The sequence below is a fragment of the Hordeum vulgare genome, chromosome 3H (assembly GCF_904849725.1).
Source record: "Hordeum vulgare subsp. vulgare chromosome 3H, MorexV3_pseudomolecules_assembly, whole genome shotgun sequence".
Taxonomy (NCBI): Eukaryota; Viridiplantae; Streptophyta; class Magnoliopsida; order Poales; family Poaceae; genus Hordeum; species Hordeum vulgare.
In genome coordinates, this window is record NC_058520.1 from 315,310,344 (window position 1) to 315,329,748 (window position 19,405).

A 19,405-nucleotide genomic window follows, 5' to 3' on the forward strand; every position below is an offset into this window, starting at 1 on the left:
GGATCATTTTCCCATGCTCTGCTCCGGATCCAACGCAAAATTTCGGCAGCACCTCCCCGATGTTCTCCTGATACACATCTCCGCAATAAACAGAGAGGATGTGCATCTGGAGAACAATAGGTAGGCACTGACGAAATTCCGCATCGGATCCAAAGCACAGCATACGGGAAAACGAACCCAATCTACACATACTCGGGCTATCCATGGATAATGTTGGACAATTCGAAAGGATGGAGGTTATAAATATGCAAAGACATGCATATTTATAGATTTCGCCCTTTCGAACAGGAGACGCATACTGGTCACGCATACTGATAAATTAATTTAATTACCTAAATCTAGAAAGTTTCATCCGAAAACCAAGACACATTAAATGAAGGGGTGAGGAGGAGATGAAATTTGTACTGACCCAGAATGCAGGGGTGGAGCTCGTACAACACACGGGGAGGTCTTCGCACAGCAGACCTCACAGCGACGAGACAACTATCACATGTAAATCCACTCGATCAACACAAATATTCTAATTATGTCATTTTAGAGGAAAACAAGTTAAGAATATAATATTCATGAGCTAACCAAGGTTTTTATACCATTTTGTAGCTAATTGGGCTAATTATCTCATTGTTGGGGAAAATAAGGTAAGGAGAATAAGAAAGAGGAGAAGAAAGAGGAGGAGGACAACAAGAAGAAGAAATCAAGAAGAAGGAGAAGGAGGAGGAGGAGAAGAAGGAGAAGGAGGAGTAGGTATTCTTCTTCTCTTCTTCTCTTCTTCTTCTCTTCTTCTTTTCTTCTTCTTTTCTTCTTCTCCTTCTTATTTTTGTCTTCTCCTCCTCTTCTTCTTCTTCTTTTTCTTCTTCTCCTCCTCCTCCTCTTCTTCTTCTTCCTATTATTTCTATTAAGCTAACTAACTAATGAACCTAACTAACCAAGCTAACATAACCTATTGCTAAACCTATATAGCACTAAACAGCAAAAAAAATAACAAAAACAGAATCTACCACTAAGTAACTAAAAAAGAATCTAGCTACCACTAATTAACAAAACAAAATCTACCACTAAACTACCTACTAAATCTAATAATTAACTAACTAAATCTACCAACTAACTAAACTACCACTAAAACTACTAATTAACTAACCTACCAACTAAACTATATATGCCACAACAACTACAATAACAAACAACTACAACAACTACAATAACAAGAACAACTACTACAACAACAATAAAAAATCATGCCGGTAGTTATAATCTAATTCCAAAAAACTAAATTCCAAACAATAAAAAATCAACTTCTTCTTCTTTTTTCTCTTCTTCTCCTTCTTATTTTTTTCTTATTCTCTTCTTCTCGTCTTCTTCTCGTCTTCTTTACTTCTTCTCCTTCTTATTTTTTTCTTCTCTTCTTCTTCTTCTTCTTCTTCTTCTTCTTCTTCTCCTTCTTATTTTTTCTTCTCCTCTTCTTCTTCTTCTTTTTCTTCTCCTCCTCCTCCTCCTCCTACTCGTCCTCTTCTTCTCCTCTTCTCCTCCTCCTCCTCTCCTTCTTCTTCTTCCTCCAAAAAACTAAATAACAAGGGGGTGGGGGTGTGGGGGCTTACCGCAGTGTTGGGGCTGCGGGGGCGGCGCCGGGGCCTGTGGGACAGTGCCTGGGCCGATGGTGGGGCTGCGGGGGCGGCACCAGGGGCGTCGGGGGGTTGTGGGGCACCGGGGGGGCGCTGGGGGTGTGTCACATCCCTGACACCTTAAGCAAGTTAGCTTGTGCTCATGTCTTCTTTGCATTGCATCTAGGAATTTCTCAACAAGAACAAAGCAAATGATGAAGGAAAAAGCTAAAACCCTAGCCACTTCTTTAAATAAAGGAAATCTCAAACTAGTTAAAATCAATCAACCCAAAATGGCCTCAAGAAAAGTTCAAACTTTGTGATAAATCATGAAAGTAAATGAGCAATGAAGAAAACTATTTTCTTGACATTTTAAGCATTTTATTTAAGTGCAAAAAGCTACTGGTTTCAAGTTTTAAATTTGAAATCAGAAACTTTAAACTTTCAAAAATGTTGAAAACTTTGGGAATGGTTGGAAATATTCCAACAATTATTCTGGTGTGTTTAAAATAGTTTTTACAAACTATTTGGGAGCTGAAATAATTAGCAAGTTAATGAAATAGCAAAACAGAAACAAATCAAAAAAACAAAAGAGAAAGAATAAGAAAACCCTTACATGTCGCCTGAGGAGGCCCAGCCCACCAGGGGCAGGGTCGTCTTCTTTCTCTGCCTTCTGGCAGAGGCGAGATCGACCACGGCGGCCCCTTCCACCTCCTGATTCGCTGTGGCGAGCTCCAGAGCCCCCCGGGACAGCGCGACAACGGGAATAAGCTCCCCGAGGCCGACCCTCTCCATTCCCATGCGCGAGTTCCCCCCTCCTCTTGGATCTCTCCTCCCTCCTTCTACCGCCATTGGAGCCCGAGCAGAGCTCGAGCTCGCCGTCGATCTAGCCGAAGCTTCTCCCTCCTGAGCCATGCAGTAGGTCCGCCGCATCCCCCTGAAGCTCACTAGCCACGAGCCGGACGCCCAGATGCAGTGAAACGACGAGAAGCAGTCGTCTTCTTCCTCGGGTCACTGAAGATCGTCGCCGGCGTTCTCCCTCTCCAGGCCGTCCCCGAGCAAACTAGCGCCACCACTGCACTCCCCGTGAGCATGCGGTCATTTCCCCTAAGCTCTCCCCGTCGATCCCCTCCTCTAGGCTTAGTTCCATCGGAGCCCGACGAGGACCGCCGCTGCAGCTCGTCGCGGGTAGCCCTCCGGTGACGGGTTGGTCCGTCTGAGGCCACCAACAGCCCCAGGACATCATGTAGATGCGTTAGGTGCCCAGCCCCGCGCGTTTTGACCCCGTGTTCGATGGCTTCGATGATGGCTAAACTTGGTCGCCACCAAGCTCGTCGCCGGCGTTGATTCCGGCCACCCCAGCCCCTGGGGCTTGTCCCATCGTGCGCGCCGTCGAGTTGCCGTTCTTCCCGTGGTCTTTGCCGTGAGTTTGGCTGTCGGAGACGAGTTTCCGAGCCCCCCCGACGTTCTGGTGCTCGCCGAAAGCTCCCCGCCGGCGAGGACGACCTCACCGCCGATGGATCTGAGTTGGCCTGAGCCACTGACGGGTGGGGCCAGCCTCTGGATAGTTTAGAAATAATAAAACTAAATCAGATAAATTAATAAGACACTGACATGTGGGTCCAGTGAGTTTAATTAACTAAATAAGATTAATCCTAATCTAAAATTGACCAGAGACACTGACCAGTGGGTCCCACTGGTCAGGTTTGACTTTCAACGGCCAGTTGGACCTGCTGATGTCATGCTGATGCAGTAAAAGGATTTTCCAGTATAAAAATAATTCCAGAAATGTTTAAAATTTCAAAAATTCATAGAAATTAATCTGTAACTCCAATGAAAATAATTTATATATGAAAAAGTATCAGAAAAATTCAAGGAATCCGAATATGCCATTTTCAAACATGTTTGAAGAAGTTACAGAACCAAAACATGTAGATTAATGAATAAGTCAATTCTTATAAATACTTATAAATGGAATTTGGAAAATATTTAAATTTCATTATGAATGACATGATCAAACACTGTTCTAATTACAAACCAGCAACTTAACATGTCATCCCATGCATGTTAACCTCAAGTTGGTCTGAGCATCAGGTCGAATCAATTCAAACGGTATCCGAGGATACCTCGTTTGAAGTAATATTTGAATTTGATTCAAATCAACTTCAAACCTAATACATGCTAGCTATATTAGATTATCACCTTGCATTCTCATGCCATTCTCATGCATCATGTTTTTTGCATATGATTGTTATTGATTGTTGTCATTCATTTCGGTAGGCTCCGCTCCCTCGGATTCCACCGAATATCTGTCTGACAGATATTGTCACTCCTCTGAGAAACAAGGCAAGCATCCATTTTGATCATCCCGATAAATCCCATGTTCTTGCTCATGCACTTACTTATTGCATCAGGCTCAAATGCTTCAACTGCTTTTTCCACGTTAGTTGAACCCAATTCCTTTGCATGACCTATCCTTGTCACAGTAAATAGCCGAACCTTGCAACCTAGCATACCTGGTAGTTGCTTGAGCAATGATGTGTCTTATCCTGCTATGCATGCTATGCTTAGAGTTGTGTATGGTCTTTCATCTGGGAGATGAACAGAATTGTGAGAATGTGTTCGGTAAGCAAAGGTTGTGTGTTGAAGTTGATTTGGTAAAGGTACCGGTGAAAGGCTATGTAGGAGTACATGGCGGGTTGTTTCATTGGAACCGTCCTTAGGAATTGAGTTCCGTGTATGTAATCCAAGACTAGATACTACCACACGTTGGGATACTTAATTGGCCCTCTCGACTTATTAATCGCTTAGTACTCGGTCCAGGAGTTGCAAGTAGTTTCTGGTGTTTATAGCCATGCTGGAGGCCGTGCATGGTGCTGACCTGAGAGGTGGGCCCTGATGCGGTAGGCAGTGGCACCCGGATGGTTGGCTTGGGAACCCTGCGCACATCGTTTGAGGCCGTGGCAGAAACCCCGGCCGGACTTCCATATGGGTTACTCTCAGATAGGCGATAAACCTGGACTAGGTACTAGTGTGGTTAACGGTCGTGGCCGACTCCCTCGCTAGGCTTCCGCTTGAAGGTTGCCGAGGTGCATGACGTGCACATGGCGATAAGTGGCGAGAGCGTGTGTGACGAAGTACACCCCTGCAGGGTTATGATCTATTCGAATAGCCGCGTCCGCGGATATGGACTAGTTGGAGACATATGTTGTTCATAGATAACTTCAATGGCTACTCATAAAATTCTCAAGATAAGCGTGAGTGTCGTGGACGGCAATTCCATATGGAGACGGAATGATTCCACGATAGTGTATTGTTGTGGTGTTAGTGGACTCGTGTGCGAGAAATCAAGTTGTCAAAATTATTTTAAAATGCAAGTTGTCTAGCCACGAGACAAATGTTGGCTTTCCGCATGAAACCCCACAATACCTTATTGATACATTGCATGAGTAGTTAGTTATCCTAAAGTCTTGTTGAGTACCTTCGTACTCATGTTTGCTTAATAAATGTTGCAGAGGTTGCAAATGACCCTAATGGAGGGTTCTTCGTAGACATCAACGACGACGAGTAGCTGGTGTCCCAGCTACGATCTGGCCCTACGTTGGGTCTGTAGTATAGTCAGGCCATGTGCCTTCTAGTTGCCCTGTCTGTACTCAGAAAGTTTTAAACTCTTCCATTGGCTTGTAACTGAATGACTGCTATTATGGGTCGTGAGACCCTTAATGTGTAATATTATGTGTGTGGCTCTTCCGAGCTTCTTAAATAAAGCTTGTATGTTTATGGTTATGTTGTGATGCCATCGATGTATCTATACATATCGGTATGCCATGCGTACGTGTGTCGTACTTGATATGTATGGGGTTCGATTACCTAGTCGTGAACTTTAGTAGCACTCCTTACAAGGAAATGCCCCTTTGTGATCCAACGAGCCTTGGTAGTTCGCTACTGCTCCGGACACATTGGTTGACCGGCACGTGTCCTTCTTAGCTGCTGTGTCTGTCCCCTTTGGGGAAATGTCACGCGATGTAATGGAGTCCTTGTAGCTTGCTAGGACTCTTCTACACTCGCTGGTGACCGACACCTGCTTTGTTGGGTCATGTATGGCTGTCCTTGTGCGGTACTGCCACTTTGGTTTGTGACTAGACTTGTCGATCCGGGTTCTTTGACATTGGAATGCTAGCGACACTATTGCATACGTGAGTCAAAAGACGCAAATGGTCCCGGCTAAGGTAAGGCTGCAGCCGTGGAGTTAACCGTGCGTGAGACCGCAAAGAGATGCGATGTGTTACAGGCTGGATTCCTATGACTTAGGATCGGGGTCCCGACAGCGTTGGTATCAGAGCCTGACTGACTGTAGGATTACTAAGCCAAACTGGTCGAAGTTGAGTCTAGAATTGCTTTAGTTATATATAAGGGAATTGTTTGTGGAAGGGAACATAAGACTCTTGTTCTCTTCTCAAGTTATTCTATTCTGGTCATCCTCGTCTTTTCTGCGGGAATTAAGGACTAGGTTACTCATCTTCTTCTAGGCTCGTGTTTCCGATCGGTAGATTATAGGACTACGTGTCAAGAGATATTGGGTTTCTTTCATTCCTAAGAAAAAGGAAGTAAGTTTGATGACCAGAGAGTTGAACTTGATAGTTGAGTGGTTACGCTATTCCATTTTGGGTTATCTCAAAATTTGTTTTTGAGCATTTACAGCCGTTATGCTGCCCAATTTTGCATTCAGAGCTCTAATGCTTTTGCATTACTCTCTATTTACAGATGCCTGGACGGCCTTCTCGTCAGGTGGTACGTCTGACCAGGTGCATTGATGTACCGGGTCATACGGCCATGCTAGTCAGGGTGATGTCGGTGTGCGGTTACCGCTGGTACCCCGAGTACACAGTGGAGGAACAGTACCGAGACTTCAACCAGAGCCAGTACATCTGCACTTTTAGGGTATTTCCATACTACCCTGGAGCTGAGAAGCCAATCCATTGGTCCTATGGGTTGGGAGTCACTGTTGACATGGTAGTACAAGATGCTGCCTATTCAATGCTGACCATTATGAGAGCGAGACATGCACAGCTGCAGAATTCAGAGTTCTGCTATGTTCCGGCCTCTCAACCTGGTGAAGAGGGATACCTCAGTGGAGTCTATTTTGATTCTTCTACGGAGGATCCACTACTGCAGTCCACTGTTGAGATGCTAGAGAACAGAGACACGGATGCTCGTGCTCTCCGCATGGAGCTTTATGCTACCCGTGCCCGTCTGTGGATGGCTTTGACACAGCTGGCACCGGTAGTCCAGACAGGGTACGGAGATATGGAGATGCTGAACCCTGTTAGGACCCATCTTCCGGCTCACATTGACTGGCCAGCTATAGGAGGAGTCACACCTCTTCGGGGACCCCTCTAACCACCAGTCACGGGACCAAGGCCACATCCGTGTCCTTATGGATCCCACGGATCTCAGGCTAGAGTGTTTCCTGATCCGCAGGTTGAGCTTCCAGGTCATGGAGGTAATCTCTATGAGATGTTCTATGCGGATGCCTGAGCTGTGAGCGGAAGGATAGTATGGTAGTAGCCGTACGTTCACAGTCCTGCGTGACTTGTGAAGTATGCGTGTAATGTGAAATGAATTCCGGAGGCCTAGATAAATAATGTATAGGAAGCTTGTAAGCCTCTGATGAATAGTTCCATAATTTCAGTAGTTTGCTCTTCGGTTAAGGTTGTACTGAACTATGTAAGGGTGTGTATGAACCATGGTGTATATATAGCAGTTGCTTGTTACCATGCTGTTCGGATATTCATTTCCGCATTCCGTGTGTGCAGTACATTCTTAATCCATAGCTAGTATTGATATGATATTGGTCTAAGCTGTGAGTTTGTTTGTCACGATGGTGTTCACCAGGTTGAACAGTGCCCCTGGTCATGAGCAAGGCGAGGGTAGTCAAGCGTCGCAGGAAGACCTGCCTCACCCGCCCTCTCTGGCGGAAGTGATGCTTGAGGTAGAGAGAAACAAAAGGGAGACCAACCGACTGTTAGAGCGTATTGAGCAGAATACGGATCGTCAGCCTAGGAATGTTGCAGTGTCCCTCAACGACTTTGTGAAGTTGAATCCTCCAAAGTTTCATCATTCTGTCGATCCCCTCGGCGCTGATGACTGGCTGTGCAGCATCTCACGGAAGATTCGCTCTGCGAATGTGTCTGAGGCCGACAAGGTGACCTTTGCGGCGTATTTTCTGGAAGGACCCTCCAATCTTTGGTGGGAGAACTTTGAAACTATGCGTCCTGCTGAACCAGTAGCCACCTGGGCAGACTTCAGTGCAGCCTTTCGTCTGCACCATATTCCAGAGGGCCTGATGGACGGAAAGAGAGAATAGTTCTATGCCTTCACTCAGGGCAAGTTGACCGTGGATGCCTATAGCCGCGAGTTCGGTAACCTCGCCCGCTATGCAACATAGGAGATGTCTACTGACGCCAAGAAGCAAGGAAGGTTCCGTAAGGGTCTGAGCCCTGAGCTCCGTCGTGATCTGCGCCTCCATGAGTGTGCAAGCTTTCAAGCCCTGGTCAACAAGGCGATCAGTGCCGAGACTGGTCATACTAACTTTGAAGCCACACGGAAGCACTCCCGTGACTTTGGCTCGTCTTCTGGTTCCGCGTTTCCAAAACGCAGGCTGTGGGTTCCGAACAGTTCTCTGCCGCCAAGATGCACTCCGAGGCCATCCTACGTGGCGCCTCAGACGAATCAGGCCAACCCTCCAGCAAAAGCTTATGGTGGTCCAGCTAGCAATGCTGCACCATGTGCCAACCAAGTGATATGCTACAAGTGTGGAGAACCTGGGCACTATTCCCGTGGGTGTCCTCAAAATGTGGGTGCCAAGCTACCCGGAAAGTCCGTCGGGCAAGCCAAGTCGGGCAAAGCTTACTATGTGAAGCCAACTCCTGCACGTGGTCGTGTGAACTATGTGTCAGCAGAAGAAGCTGCAGAGGATCCCGACGTCATGCTGGGTACGCTTCTTGTTAATCATCACCCAGCGTCCATTCTCTTTGACACTGGGTCTTCTCATTCCTTCATTTCAGAAAGTTATGCACAGTTGCATAACATGTCTTTTTGTGATATGCCAACCCATTGGTTGTCCAAACTGCTGGTAGTAAATGGCAAACCTCTAGGATACCCTATGACAATGAAATTCTAGTAGATAGGCTAGTTTTTCTAGCCTCATTGATAGCATTGAAATCTTCGGATATTAATATCATCTTGGGCATGGATTGGATGTCAGCTCACTATGCCAAGATTGATACCCATTCTAGAAATGTCCAGCTTACCCATCCCTCCGGTGAGATAGTAAATGTCTCTACTCGAGTTGCCAAATGCCAACTTTATTTCTTAAATGCCAACCCTCTTCCGGAACTTGAAGACATTCCGGTAGTCCATGACTTTCCGGATGTCTTTCCAGAGGAACTGCCAGGAATTCCACCTGACAGAGATGTAGAGTTTGTGATAGATCTTGTTCCGGGAACTGTCCCAATAGCCAGAAGACCATATAAGATGGCACCCCTGGAGCTAGCCGAACTTAAGAAGCAATTAGATGAGGCCTTGAACAAAGGTTTCATTCATCCTAGCTCTTCTCCTTGGGCTCGCCCCGTCCTCTTCGTTAAGAAGAAAGACGGAATGGATCGGATGGTTGTAGATTATCGACCAGTTAATCTGGTCACCATAAAGAACAAGTATCCTCTCCCCAGGATCAACGATCTGTATGATCAGCTCGCTGGATCCTCAGTCTTCTCCAAAATGGATTTGAGGTTGGGATACCATCAAATCAAAATCAAGAACGGGGACATTCCGAAAACGGCTTTTGTTACTCTTTATAGCCAATACGAGTACACCGTCATGTCCTTCAGTTTAACCAATGCCCCAACCACCTTCTCTCGTCTGATGAATTCAATCTTCATGGAGTATTTGGATAAATTCGTCGTGGTATACCTCGATGATATTCTCATCTACTCGAAGAACGAACGAGAACATGCCGAGCATCTAAGGCTGGTATTGATGAAACTTCGAGAGCATCGCCTTTATGCCAAGTTTTCAAAATGTGAATTTTGGTTACCAGAAGTGACCTATCTAGGACACGTAATCTCTGGTAAGGGTATTGTTGTCAATCCCGAGAGAGTTCAAGATGTCCTTGATTGGACTCAACCTGAATCGGTTAAGCAACTTAGGAGTTTTCTTGGTCCAGCGAGCTATTGTCGCCTCTTTGTCGAGAATTTCTCCAAGGTTGCAAAGCCTCTAACTGAACTCCTCAAGAAAGATAAAAAGTTCGAGTGGACACCACAGTGTGAGCATAGTTTTCAGGAACTGAAAAGACGCCTGACTTCCGCACCTGTGTTGCTACCACCAGATTTTTCTAAGGACTTTGTTATCTATTGCGACGCCTCGCGACAAGGATTAGGTTGCAGTCTCACGCAAGATCGTCATGTGATCACATACGCATCTCGACAGTTGCGTCCACATGAGGATAATTATCCCACACATGACCTTGAGCTTGCAGCTGTGGTCCATGCACTAAAAACCTGGCGACATTACCTTCTGGGTAATCGTTGCGAAATATTCACTGATCATCAAAGTCTAAAATATATCTTCACCCAGCCGGATTTGAATCTCAGGCAAAGACGGTGGGTTGAGTTGATCTTGGATTACGACTTAGGGATAACTTACAACCCGGGGAAGGCCAATGTTATGGTCGATGCACTAAGTCGTAAATCTTATTGTAACAATTTGATGCTACAACAAGGTCAACCACATCTCTATGAGGACTTTCGGAAGTTGAATCTTCATATTGTTCCTCAAGTATTCCTTTCTACCCTGGTGGCGAAGCCTACTCTTAAGGATCAAATCATAGCCGTGCAGGCTTATGATAAGGGTATATCCTGGATCAAGGAGAATATTGCTAGCGGCAACGCTAGGGATTTCTCCATCAATGAGAAAGGTGTTGTGTTCTTTCAGAACCATTTAGTGGTTCCCAAGAGCCAACGTCTGCGGCAATTGATCCTTAAGGAGGCTCATGATTCTCCTCTCACCATTCATCCCGATAGTACTAAGATGTATCAGGACCTACGCCAGAGGTTCTGGTGGATTAGGATGAAGAGAGAAATTGCCGAGTTCGTTGCTAACTGCGACGTTTGTCGTCGAGTTAAGGCAGAACATCAAAGGCCTGCTGGCACCCTTCAACCTCTAGCTATTCCTAAATGGAAATGGGATAAATTTAGCATGGATTTCATTACCAGATTTCCCAAGACCAAGAAAGGAAATAATGCTATCTTTGTGGTCATTGACCGTCTTTCCAAAGTGGCTCATTTTCTTCCCGTTCGTGAGAGTGTAACAGTTGCCAGCTAGCAGAATTATATGTCTGTCGAATGGTGTCTCTTCATGGTGTTTCCCTGGAGATTAACTCGGACCATGGGAGTATCTTTAGTTCTCGCTTCTGGGAAAGTTTTCAGAATGCCATGGGGACTCACTTATCTTTTAGCACTGCTTTCCATCCCCAATCAAGTGGTCAAGTAGAAAGAGTGAATCAAATCCTAGAAGATATGCTCCGAGCTTGTGTTATATCGTTTGGTATGAATTAGAAGAAGTGCCTTCCATTCGCCGAATTTTCTTATAACAATAGTTATCAATCAAGCTTGTGCAAAGCCCCTTTTGAAGTTCTCTATGGACGAAGATGTCGAACACCTCTTAATTGGTCAGAAACCGGAGAGAGGCAACTCTTTGGCCCGGATATGATCCAGGATGCAGAAGAGCAGGTTCGCATTATTCGTGAAAAGTTGAAAACAGCCCAGTCTCATCAAAAGAGCCAATATGATCGTCATCATAAGGCTGTGACCTTTGAAGTTGACGAGAAGGCTTACCTTCGGGTTACACCTTTGAAGGGTACCCATCGATTCGGTATCAAGGGCAAGTTGGCTCCTCGTTACATTGGTCCTTTTTGCATTATTGCCAAACGAGTAGAAGTTGCCTACCAGTTGGAACTTCCTCCGCATCTTTCCGAGGTTCATGATGTCTTCCACGTCTCGCAACTCAGGCATTTCTTTTCGGATCCTATCCGTGAAGTGGACCACGAAACGCTTGATCTCCAAGATAACCTTTCATACCGAGAATACCCCGTGCATATTCTTGATCAAGATGAGCGTACCACTCGACGTCGAAACCTCAAGCTTCTTAAAGTTCAATGGTCAAATCATTCTGAAAAGGAGGCAACTTGGGAAAGAGAGGATCGTCTCCGACTTGAGTATCCTGCGTTATTCCTGATGACTTCTCAATCTCGGGACAAGATTCTTTTGAGTGGGGGTGAGTTATCACATCCCTGACACCTTAAGCAAGTTATATTGTGCTCATGTCTTCTTTGCATTGCATCTAGGAATTTCTCAACAAGAACAAAGCAAATGATGAAGGAAAAAGCTAAAACCCTAGATACTTCTTTAAATAAAGGAAATCTCAAACTAGTTAAAATCAATGAACCCAAAATGGCCTCAAGAAAAGTTCAAACTTTCTGATAAATCATGAAAGTAAATGAGCAATGAAGAAAACCATTTTCTTAACATTTTAAGCATTTTATTTAAGTGCAAAAAGCTACTGGTTTCAAGTTTTAAATTTGAAATTAGAAACTTTAAACTTTCAAAAATGTTGAAAACTTTGGGAATGGTTGGAAATATTCCAACAATTATTCTAGTGTGTTTAAAATAGTTTTTACAAACTATTTGGGAGCTGAAATAATTAGCAAGTTAATCAAATAGCAAAACAGAAACAAATAAAAAAAAGAGAAAGAATAAGAAAAACCTTACATGTCGCGTGAGGAGGCCCAGCCCACCAGAGGCAGGGTCGTCTTCTTCCTCTGCCTTCTGGGAGAGGGGAGATCGACCATGGCGGCCCCCTCCACCTCCTGCTTCGCCGTGGTGAGCTCCAGAGCCCCCCCAGGATAGCGCGACAACGGGGATAAGCTCCCCGAGGCCGACCCTGTCCATTCGCATGCGCCAGTTCCCCCTCCTCTCGGATCTCTCCTCCCTCCTTCTGCCGCCATTGGAGCCCGAGCAGAGCTCGAGCTCGCCGTCGATCTAGCCGAACCTTCTCCCTCCTGAGCCACGCAGTAGGTCCACCGCATCCCCCTGAAGCTCACTAGCCACGAGCCCGACGCCCAGATGGAGTAAAACAACGAGAAGCAGTCGTCTTCTTCCTCGGGTCACCGAAGATCGTCGCCGGCGTTCTCCCTCTCCAGGCCGTCCCCGAGCAAACTAGCGCCACCACTGCACTCCCCGTGAGCATGCGGTCATTTCCCCTAAGCTCTCCCCGTCGATCCCCTCCTCTAGGCTTAGTTCCATTGGAGCCCGACGAGGACCGCCGCTGCAGCTCGTCGTTGGTAGCCCTCCGGTGACGGGTTGGTCCGTCTGAGGCCACCAACAGCCTCTGGACATCATGTAGATGCGTTAGGTGCCCAGCTCCGCGCGTTTTGACCCCGTATTCGATGGCTTTGATGATGGCCGAACTTGGTCGCCGCCAAGCTCGTCGCCGGCGTCGATTCCGGCCACCCCAGCCCTTGGGCCTTGTCCCATCGTGCGCGCCGTCGAGTGGCCGTTCTTCCCGTGGTCTCTGCCGTGAGTTTGGCCGTCCGAGACGAGTTTCCGAGCCCCCCCCCCCCCGACGTTCTGGTGCTCGCCGGAAGCTCCCCGCCGGCGAGGACGACCTCGCCGCCGATGGATCTGAGTTGGCTTGAGCCACTGACGGGTGGGGCCAGCCTCTGGATAGTTTAGAAATAATAAAACTAAATCAGATAAATTAATAAGACACTGACATGTGGGTCCAGTGAGTTTAATTAACTAAATAAGATTAATCCTAATCTAAAATTGACCAGAGACACTGACCAGTGGGTCCCACTGGTCAGGTTTGACTTTCAACGGCCAGTTGGACCTGCTGATGTCATGCTGATGCAGTAAAAGGATTTTCCAGTATAAAAATAATTCCAGAAATGTTTAAAACTTCAAAAATTCATAGAAATTAATCTGTAACTCCAATGAAAATAATTTATATATGAAAAAGTATCAGAAAAATTCAAGGAATCTGAATATGCCATTTTCAAACATGTTTGAAGAAGTTACAGAACCCAAACATGTAGATTAATAAATAAGTCAATTTTTATAAATACTTACAAATGGAATTTGGAAAATATTTAAATTTCATTATGAATGACATGATCAAACACTGTTCTAATTACAAACCAGCAACTTAACATGTCATCCCATGCATGTTAACCTCAAGTTGGTCTGAGCATCAGGTCGAATCAATTCAAACGGTATCCGAGGATACCTCGTTTGAAGTAATATTTGAATTTGATTCAAATCAACTTCAAACCTAATACATGCTAGCTATATTAGATTATCACCTTGCATTCTCATGCCATTCTCATGCATCATCTTGTTTGCATATGATTGTTATTGATTGTTGTCATTCATTTCGGTAGGCTCCGCTCCCTCGGATTCCACCGAATATTCGTCTCACGGATATTGTCACTCCTCTGAGCAACAAGGCAAGCAACCATTTTGATCATCCCGATAAATCTCATGTTCTTGCTCCTGCACTTACTTATTGCATTAGGATCAAATGCTTCAACTGCTTTTGCCACGTTAGTTGAACCCACTTCCTTTGCATGACCTATCCTTGTCACAGTAAATAGTCAAACCTTGCAACCTAGCATACCTGGTAGTTGCTTGAGACATGATGTGTATTATCCTGCTATGCATGCTATGCTTAGAGTTGTGTATGGTCTGTCATCTGGGAGATGAACAGAATTGTGAGAATGTGTTCGGTAAGCAAAGGTTGTGTGTTGAACTTGATTTGGGAAAGGTACCGGTGAAAGGCTGTGTAGGAGTACATGGCGGGTTGTTTCATTGGAACCGTCCTTAGGAACTTAGTTCCGTGTATGTAACCCAAGACTAGATAATACCATACGTTGGGATACTTAATTGACCCTCTCGACTTATTAACCGCTTAGTACTCGGTCCAGGAGTTGCAAGTAGTTTCTGGTGTTTATAGTCATGCTGGAGGCCGTGCATGGTGCTGACCTGAGAGGTGGGCCGTGATGCGGTAGGCAGTGGCACGGTGTACCAAGTGGCACCCGGATGGTGGGCTTGGGAACCCTCCGCACATCGTTTGAGGCCGTGGCGGAAACCCCGGCCGGACTTCCGTACGGGTTACTCTCAGATAGGCGATAAACCTGAACTAGGTACTAGTGTGGTTAACGTCGTGGCCGACTCCCTCGCTAGGCTTCCGCTTGAAGGTTGCCGAGGTGCATGACGTGCACATGGCGATAAGTGGCGAGAGCGTGTGTGACGAAGTACACCTCTGCAGGGTTATGATCTATTCGAATAGCCGCGTCCGCGGATATGGACTACTTGGAGGCATATGTTGTTCATAGATAACTTCAATGGCTACTCATAAAATTGTCAAGATAACCGTGAGTGTCGTGGACGGCAATTCCGTATGGAGACGGAATGATTCCACGATAGTGTATTGTTGTGGTGTTAGTGGACTCGTGTGCGAGAAATCAAGTTGTCAAAATTATTTCAAATTGCAAGTTGTCGAGCCACGAGTCAAATGCTGGCTTTCCGCATGAAACCCCACAATACCTTATTGATACATTGCATGAGTAGTTAATTATCCTAAAGTCTTGTTGAGTACCTTCGTACTCATGTTTGCTTAATAAATGTTGTAGAGGTTGCTAATGACCCTAATGGAGGGTTCTTCATAGACATCGACGACGACGAGTAGCTGGTGTCCCAGCTACGATCTGGCCCTACGTTGGGTCTGTAGTATAGTCAGGCCATGTGCCTTCTAGTTGCCCTATCTGTACTCAGACAGTTTTAAACTCTTCCGCTGGCTTGTAACTGAATGACTGCTATTATGGGTCGTGAGACCCTTAATGTGTAATATTATGTGTGTGGCTCTTCCGAGCCTCTTAAATAAAGCTTGTATGTTTATGGTTATGTTGTGATGCCATCGATGTATCTATACATATCGGTATGCCATGCGTACGTGTGTCGTACTTGATATGTATGGGGTTCGATTACCTATTCGTGAACTTTAGTAACACTCCTTTCAAGGAAATGCCCCTTTGTGATCCAACGAGCCTTGGTAGTTCGCTACTGCTCCGGACACATTGGTTGACCGGCATGTGTCCTTCTTAGCTGATGTGTATGTCCCCTTTGGGGAAATGTCACGCGATGTAATGGAGTCCTTGTAGCTTGCTACGACTCGTCTACACTCGCTGGTGACCGACACATGCTTTGTTGGGTCACGTATGCCTGTCCTTGTGCGGTACTGCCACTTTGGTTTGTGACTAGACTTGTCGATCGGGGTTCTTTGACATTGGAATGCTAGCGACACTATTGCATACGTGAGTCAAAAGACGCAAACGGTCCTGGCTAAGGTAAGGCTGCAGCCGTGGAGTTAACCGTGCGTGAGACCGCAAAGAGATGCGATGTGTTACAGGCTGGATTCCTATGACTTAGGATCGGGGTCCCGACAGGGTGGCCGGGCGACGGTGGTGGCGGCATTGGGCGTCTGGGGAGGAGAGAGAGAGAGTGGTCGTTTGAGAGAGAGAGAGAGAGGCCCGGGGTGGGGGCGGGACAGCCGTTTGTAGATCCAGGACCTTTGTCGTCTGCTGGCGGATGGCAAAGGGGTCTATACTCTTTGCCGTCTGCTTGTGGCATCTTTGCCGTCAGCCAGCTCATGGCAAAGAAGGGCGTAGTTTGAGCTAAGGTTCCCCCGGCCAGATGAGCTTCTTTCCCGTCTGCTGTCACCTTCTTTGCCATCTGCGGCAGACGGCAAAGAATTGACTGCTGGCAAAGACCTTCTTTGCCATCTACTTTCTAGGAGCCAACGGCAAATATTTGGGAGACGGCAAAAAACTGATTTCCAGTAGTGCTTATTACTTCTTATTAATTGCAACAATGACTGAGGTCTATGTTGGTTTACTCTCAACAAGTTTCAATCATCATACTTGTTATATGTGAAGCTATCACTTTCCATAAGATCGTCTCATGATCTTTCATGCTATATTTCTTTTCATACTTTTGATCACGGCACAAAACAAAGCCCTTGACTAAGATACTCTTTATTATATACCTCGCAAGCTCGAATACATGGGGGGAGACACAAGGCAAAAGACTCAAACTAAATACTAAAGACTTATTCCACTAAGAGAAGAAATAAAAACTAAAAAGGAAAGAACTAAAACAAAGGTAAAAGCAAAAGATATAAAGGTGATACGATACCAGGGCAACTCCCCCAAGCTTGGCTTAAGCCAAGGGAGTTGCCCATACCAATGCTTAGTTGTCTTCCTTTAGTGGTGATGGAGGTGAAATTGAAGCATGAGTTTGATCCTCCATCTTTGATTCCAAGAGAGCTATCAATCTTTGATTTATACCTTTGAGATCCGCAACACGGTTTTCCAGCAAAACAACTTCACGAGAAAGGGAAATATTGCAAGCACGAGTTGTTTCACAAAACCTCAAGAGTTCAATCAAGGATGGAGACAACACGTGGAGGAAGGATTGGAGAAAATCTACTCCTTCAACGTCTTCAATGTTTAACAAAGGTTGGACTTCTACTCTTTTCAGATCAACATCTACTTCTTCATGAACTTGAGGGAGATTATTCTCCCCAACAGATTCCTGAGACATCTTTGCTCTAAATCTGCGACAGACAATAGGCTCGAAACGAAAACAGAGGAAAACTGCGTGATATGGACATCAAAACCCTCGGGCGTATATATAATGATTTTTTCTGGACCAGAAGGAGTGCTCCGCAAGAAAATGGAGTCCCGGAGGCACACGAGGTGCCCACAAGCCCTGTTGCCGCAGCCAGGGGGAGGCCACGGCAACCAAGCTTGTGGCCGCCTCGTGCGCTCTCCAGACTGCTTTTTACTTTTCTAATTTTCCATAAATTCCAAAACAGAGAAAATTTCCTATTGGAAAAGTTTCGTAGTCCAATTACTTACCGAAACACATACTTCTTCGTTTTCAGGGTCTGAAACTGGCTGATAAACATCCCTTACGTACTCCTCTGGAGTTATGATATTGATGATATTGGTCTCAACATTTATGGGAGTACCAGAGATGTAATGCTTGATTCTTTGCCCATTTACCACTCTAGGAAAATTACCTTTCGTGTTATCGATTTTGATGGCACCGGAACGATATACTTCCTCGACAACGTAGGGACCTTCCCATTTAGAGACAAGCTTGCCTGCAAAGAATCTTAAACGAGAAGTGTATAGCAGGACATAATCACCTACATTGAACTCTTGTTTTTGTACTCTTTTATCGTGCCATCTCTTAACCTTTTCCTTGAACAACTTGGCATTCTCATATGCCTGGGCCCTCCATTCATCTAATGAGCTGATATCAAACAACCGCTTCTCACCGAAAAGTTTGAAATCGAAGTTGACCCCTTTGATTGCCTAATAAGCTTTGTCTTCCAGCTCAAGAGGTAAATGACAGGTCTTACGGTAAACCATTTTATACGTCGACATGCCCATGGGATTCTTATAAGCAGTCCTATAAGCCCATAGTGCATCGTCAAGTTTGCTAGACCAATTCTTTCAAGATCTATTGACGGTCTTTTGTAAGATCAATTTGACCTCCCTATTACTCAACTCCACTTGACCACTAGAATGAGGATGATAAGGAGCTGCAACTCTATGGTTTACATCATACTTAGCGATCATCTTGCGGAAAACACCATGAATGAAGTATGAACCGCCATCAGTCATCAGATATCTAGGGACTCCAAATCTTGGGAAAATGACTTCTTTAAGAATCTTAATAGAGGTGTGGTGATCAGCATTTCTAGTGGGGATAGCTTCTACCCACTTAGTGACATAATCCACAACAACTAAGATGTGAGTATACCCATTGGAACTTGGGAAAGGTCCCATATAATCAAAGCCCCAGACATCAAATGGTTCAATGACAAGTGAATAGTTCATACGTATTAAAACTAGAATTTCTTCTTTTGCTGGTAGGTGAAACTGGGTGGTATGTATTTGGCTATGATATAGTTTGCGTAATCAGCATACCAAGGTGCACTACGTGAAGTGCAGATGACATTCAATTGCTCATCTGGAAAGCAGTCATCAATTGGAAGTGGGTCATCAAGGACATTCTCTAGCCTAGACAGGTTATCTGCTACAGGGTTATCGGCACCCTTTCGGTCAACAACATGCAAATCAAATTCCTATAGCAGGAGAACCCATCTGATTAGCCTAGGTTTAGCGTCCTTCTTCTCCATAAGGTACTTAATAGCAACATGATCAGATTGAATAGTGACTTTGGAGTAAACTATATAAGATCTGAACTTTTCACATGCAAACACGACTTCTAAAAACTCCTTCTCCATAGTGGCATAGTTTCTTTGGGCACTGTCTAGAGTTTTACTAGCGTAGTGAATGACATTCAACTTCTTGTCAACACTTTGTCCTAGAACAGCACCAACAGCATAATCACTAGCATCGCACATGATTTCAAAGGGCAAGTTCCAATCAGGTGGTTGAACAATAGGTGCGGTTATCAAGGCCTTGTTCAGTATTTCGAAAGCTTCCTCACAATCCTCATCGAAAACGAAAGGAACATCCTTCTGCAAGAGGTTGGTAAGAGGCCTAGAAATCTTAGAGAAGTCTTTAATGAACCTTCTATAGAAACCAGCATGACCTAGGAAACTTCGTATACCTCTGATATATGTGGGGCAAGGCATTTTCTCAATTGCATCTACCT